At 43.8% G+C, this 6161-nt stretch overlaps 1 long non-coding RNA gene across 1 annotated transcript in view; it reads left to right on the forward strand.

The window, feature by feature from the left end:
* The first annotated feature begins 5970 nt into the window (after positions 1-5970).
* LOC125619562 overlaps positions 5971-6161 on the forward strand; it is a 3599-nt gene continuing 3408 nt past the window's right edge. The window contains exon 1 of the long non-coding RNA XR_007351097.1: positions 5971-6066. This is a non-coding gene — a long non-coding RNA (uncharacterized LOC125619562). The remainder of the gene's footprint in view (positions 6067-6161) is intronic.

Genomic DNA, 6161 nt, shown 5'->3' on the forward strand with positions numbered 1-6161 from the left:
CGCCGTCTGATAGAAGAAAAAGTTGGCTACGATCTACATACTGTGGGGTCGGGCTCCAAATTCCTCAATAGGACACCCATAGCACAAAAGTTAATAACTAGAATCAACAAATGGGACTTACTCAAACTAAAAAGTTTTTTCTCAGCAAAAGAAACAATAAGAGAGGTAAATAGGGAGCCTACACCCTGGGAACAAATCTTTACTCCTCACACTTCAGATAGAGCCCTAATATCCAGAGTATACAAAGAACTCAAAAAATTAGACAATAAGAGAACAAACAACCCAATCAACAAATGGGCCAAGGACCTGAACAGACACTTCTCAGAGGAGGACATACAATCAATCAACAAGTACATGAAAAAATGCTCACCTTCTCTAGCAGTCAGAGAAATGCAAATCAAAACCACCCTAAGATACCATCTCACTCCAGTAAGATTGGCAGCCATTAGGAAGTCAAACAACAACAAGTGCTGGCGAGGATGTGGGGAAAAGGGTACACTTGTACATTGCTGGTGGGACTGCAAATTGGTTCGGCCAATTTGGAAAGCAGTATGGAGATTTCTTGGAAAGCTGGGAATGGAACCACCATTTGACCCAGCTATTCCCCTTCTCGGTCTATTCCCTAAAGACCTAAAAAGAGCATACTACAGGGACACTGCTACATCGATGTTCATAGCAGCACAATTCACAATAGCAAGACTGTGGAACCAACCTAGATGCCCTTCAATAGACGAATGGATAAAAAAAATGTGGCATTTATACACAATGGAGTATTATTCTGCATTAAAAAATGACAAAATCATGGAATTTGCAGGGAAATGGATGGCATTAGAGCAGATTATGCTAAGTGAAGCTAGCCAATCCCTAAAAAACAAATGCCAAATGTCTTCTTTGATATAAGGAGAGCAACTAAAAACAGAGCAGGGAGGAAGAGAATGAGAAAAAGATTAACATTAAACAGGGACGAGAGGTGGGAGGGAAAGGGAGAGAGAAGGGAAATTGCATGGAAATGGAAGGAGACGCTCATTGTTATACAAAATTACATATAAGAGGATGTGAGGGGAAAGGGAAAAAAATCAAGGGAGAGAAATGAATTACAGTAGATGGGGTAGAGAGAGAAGATGGGAGGGGAGGGAAGGGGGGATAGTAGAGGATAGGAAAGGCAGCAGAATACAACAGACACTAGTATGGCAATATGTAAAAACGTGGATGTATAACCGATGTGATTCTGCAATCTATACGGGGTAAAAATGGGAGTTCATAACCCACTTGAATCAACATGTGAAATATGATATGTCAAGAACTATGTAATATTTTGAACAACCAACAATAAAAATTTAAAAAAAATCTAGAAAGAAAGAAACTGGAAAAAGGGCTGGTGTGAGTGGTGTGTAGGGGGAAATTGGCACTAGCTCCCGCACCCTTATAAGCCATGGCAGTGAGCCTGGATTTTAAGCACCATGGAAAGCTGCTAACAACTTGATCCCATTTGCAATTTAGAAGTATCACTCTGGGAACAGCGTAGATAGCGTCTCAGAGGGGGTGTGGGCCCCTGTTATCTCTGACCACCATGCTGTGAAACACAGCATTAGCAGTTTATATCCACTCTTCCACATCTCTCACCAGAAGCTACTGAGTTTGTTTTCTTCAGGGCAAATGAGCCAACTCCATAATCTGTGCTAAGGTAAATGGGAATAAAGGAACTTGATTTCAGCTGTTTAGTTTCTTTCTTTCTTTTTTTTTTTGAGCCACATTCCCAGCCCTCTTTGATGTTTTATTTTGAGACAGGGTCACTAAGTTGCCTAGGGCCTTGCTAAATTGCTGAGGCTGGCTTTGAACTCGAAATCCTCCTGCCTCAGCCTTCCAAACTGCTGAGATTACAGGCGTGCACCATCGCACATGGCTCAGCCTGTTAGTTTCTAAACTAATTTCCCCTCAACTCGAAGCATGGGTCCCTCAAAATAAATTTAAGTTTGCCAAAGACATTTGGGTAACGGCTGCTGGGTTACAAGTAAAATAAAATATAGTAAATAGAGTATAGAGCACTGAAAAGCATCCGCAGCTGTATGAAGCCATGAAAGTATGAAAGCTTTCTGGGTGCTTGACCTTCCTTTGGGCTTTGGGAGACAGACACAGGAAGGAGGATGAGAGTAAAGTCCAGGACTAGAGCTCTAGCCAGGTGCCAGAGGGATGCTCACCAGAGCCAAGTCCAACATCTCTCCCACTGTACCTCTGAACCAGCCATCACATGTCTGACTTAGAAAAGCCTGAAATAAAAAGTTCAAACACCACTCCATAAGAAGCTAAAATCTACCCTTCACTTTATTTTCTCTACACCCTGAGGAGGTCTAACTCTTCCTTCATGCCCACATCAAACCTGAGACGGCAGGCTCCCTAGAACTGCCTTTTTATTCTGTGTGATTTCTGCGACTTTCTGCTAAGCATCTGTGGGTCTTTAAAGGAAATAGGGAAAGGTAGCAAAGACACACATCTGCACAGCAAAGCCCAGGGAAGGAGCACATCAATCAAAGCCAGAGAAAAGATTGCTAGCAACCTGGGTATCAAATTGTGTCGGGGAGAAGGGCCAGCTGGAAAATAGATTAGAAGGACACTGAACAAGAGAGAAAAAAGACAAGCAGTACCTATGAAAATTAAAAAGGCAGAAGTGGCCTAGGGAAGTGGCCCGAATTTGAAGAGTCTTGCTCCTTATAAGAATGTTCTAGTGTTCTAGCAAGTTATATCAATTCGTGGATAATGCATTCGCCACTTCCTTGTTGTTTTTGTCACTCTCAAACCAGGACTACAGCTCTGAAAGAAATTAGGAGAAGTGGGGAACAGACAAAGAAATTTATATGAGGACAGGAGCCTCCATCTGCAGCACATCTTCAGCCAACCTCTGGTCCAGCACCAACTCTACATCTGTTGCACGTGGTGCTAACATGGCTGCTGAACCTCTCTCAACTGGGCTAATGCTACCCATGAGTTATTCTGAATGTTGAAAGAGATGGCAGGCGTTAAAGCACCAAGTATTGACACTGGCACAGAGCAGGGGATTCCATAACAAGGCACTGTTCTGTTATCAAATAAAATTTGGAATTGAAAGTTGTTTCTGAAACTTTAAATTCCATCTATGATGTTCAGGCTCTGAATGCACTCGCAGTTTCTTCCTTTTCTCAAAACCCTAGACATTCTGTCTATAAGTTCCACAGTAAGGAGTCTACTAACTATGAATTGAAAGTACCTGGCAGGGGCCAGGGGGATGGCAGGAATTTCCAAAAAGCCAAAGGATTTGTCTCATGCAATGTTCTACATAATCCAGGTGAATGAAGTGACGTGTGGGTCTTAGTTATAGTCTAAGTAGAGATGATTAAAAGTATTTGAGGGCCTATGAGTAGCTTAGATGCAGATATATAGCATTTTATACTAAGAGACTTGAGCTTTCTATATATTTGGTATCTGCACAAGTCCTGAAACCAAACCCCTGAAGACACCAAGTACACCATTTCTCTCTTTACCCCAACTCTTATTATTGTCTCAACCAAGTGTGCAGTCCTCCCAGCAAAACAAACCTTAGTAAGAAGGTGAGAGATATCTTTGGCTCCCAGAAGTGATCATTTTGATTGTGCTTTTTGATCTTGCATGAGCTGCATCATTGCTGGCACTTGGCATAACTAAGAGGACACATACAAATCCCAGCACAAATTCAGGTGTTGTAAAAACTTGACTTGGGCTGAGGATGTAGTTCACAGGCAGAGTGCTTACCTAGCATGCTCAAGATCCTGAGTTTGATTCCCAGCAACACACACACACACACAAAAATCATTTTATGTGTGCACTTAATTTCTATTTCAAATTCCCATTCTGCCTAGTAGCAGAAACTTAAGAGGCTTCATCTAAGCCAATTGGGAACTATATCCCTGCTCCCTGAAAAATAAGTTATTTTATAACACCCAGGTGCCGTGCTTGCTGGTCATGGTAGTCATTTAGGGTTGTCTGCAAAGCCTCTGGTTCCCTTCTTCCAAACACACAGGAGGGGTGTGTTTCCCCACAAACCTGAAGTTCAGTGGATCATGGGACTTGCTTTGGCAAATAAAACTTGAAAGCAAGTGGCATTTCCAGAAGGGAGTTTTTAAGTGCCAGTTCATGCTTTTCCTCATTCTATTTTTTTTCCCTTCTCTGCCATTGATATTGGCAACTTTCTCCCAAGTTCCCAGGTGAGGACAGTGCTGACATGACACACAGAGCTTTAGCTAATCTGCAGTAGACATGTAGCTTAAATAAGAGTCTTTGTTGTTTGAACCACTGAGATTTACTTTTGTGGCTATTGTTTTTGTTACCTCAGCTTATTCTAGCACAATTGAAGGACACAGATCGTGTGAGCTTTGTGTTATTATAACAGAATACCTGAGATAATCAACTTAATAAGGGAAAAGGTTTGTTTTGGCTCATGGTTTCAGAACTTTTGAGTCCATGGTCAGTTGCTTTGAGCCTATGGTAGCATAGTACATCATGGCAGGAAAGTGTAGCGGAGGAGGCCTGTTCACCTCATGGCTTCAGGAAGCAAAGATAGAAGAAGAGGTCAGTTCTCACTATCCTCTTCAAGGGCATGCCCCCAAATGACCTAATTCTTAAAGATTACGCCACCTCCTAAGAGCACCACAGACTGGAAACAAAGCCTTTAACATATGGATCTTTGGGGAACATTTCAGATCCAAATTATAGCACAGATGATGTCATCCATGTGAGATGTCCTTATTTCTACCTTGTCTTCAACATGTCACTCAGAGGACAGGGACCATTCTATCGTTACATCATCACATTGGGCCATGAGAAACTATGTGGCATTCAGGCCCATCTACCCAGACAGCCCATTCCACTTGGAATCTCTCTGATTTCTCTGAGGTTCTACCAAAGGAAAGACTGCCTTCCTCCTATCTGGGGCTTCCCACTACTTCAATTCTCCAGGGGGCTTTGGCCCAGCACCTTTCCCCAACCCCCACAACAGGTACCCTCTTCCTGCTTTTCCTTCAAGTTCTACCTGACCCCCTCCTGCTAACATGGGAAATCTTAATCTTGCTTCAGACTGGAGGTTTTGTTCTGAATTATTAGATGCTTCCCCAAAACCATTACCCCTTCTTTGTGTTCTTTCCAACTCCCAAGTGCTGAGCTTTGAGAACTCAGAAGCCAAGAATTGCCCCCACTTTAGGCCCCTGAGTTCTGCTGGATCCAGGCAATGAATGAGGAATGAGCCTGTTTCCTGATTGGAGCAAGAACCAAGGAAATGGAGTGGAGAGCAGCCGAGGTGACAGAGATCTCAACTGACATTTCAAAATATTGTCCCATATACAGTATTTGTCCAATCATGAAGCCAAGAATCAAAAGGAGTCTCGCTCAAAGGAATCAACTGTGACCATTTTAAGCCATTACTTAACCTCGGTGGCCGTTTGAGGAGTATGTCCTTTGTATAATTTATCATTGCAAAACTCCGAGGGAAAGCGTGAATCTTCCTTAGAGCCAGTACCATACCGAGGGCCAAGGCCATGTTTTCCATGACTTCCACGAATCCCCATACTTTGGGAATTTGACACTTGCAGGAAGCAACTACCAAACAGCAAAGAAGATACTCGCACCCTCCCTAAGCTTTCCACCGCAGGATGTGTGTCTGGCACCAGGCACCAGCGACGGAGATCCCTGAAAAGAGTTCTCTTTCTGTTCTGAGTGCTGAAAAATAAAACACAAGCTGTAAATGTGGATCCCCAGTAGGCTTCACCTCAGTTGTGATCTGCGATTGCCCAAAAGGCCAGGCAGTGTTTCCTGTGGACGATGTGGGCGAAGCAATCTGTAACCGGCTCACGCCACTCTCCACCTGATGACACTAATTTTTCTAATCTAGGCATCGGCACATACCTGGTGTTTGTGCAAAAAGAAACAAGCTGACCCAGTCTTCTCCTGCCTTAAACTCTTTCTCAACCTTGCTAAACCAAACAGCGGAGCTAGTCTACGGGGTACTTCACCCGCAGCGCTGCAGCCAGAGCAGAGCCCGGAGACCTAGGATCAGGAACACTGGTGCACAGGGTGTTCTGGGGGCGGGGCTTCAGGAGGACGGAACGACCTGGGCAGGGCATCCTGGGGAGGGGCCACCTGGGGCGGGGCATTCCGGG

This window comes from Marmota marmota, unplaced genomic scaffold, assembly GCF_001458135.2.
Source record: "Marmota marmota marmota unplaced genomic scaffold, marMar, whole genome shotgun sequence".
Lineage (NCBI taxonomy): Eukaryota > Metazoa > Chordata > Mammalia > Rodentia > Sciuridae > Marmota > Marmota marmota.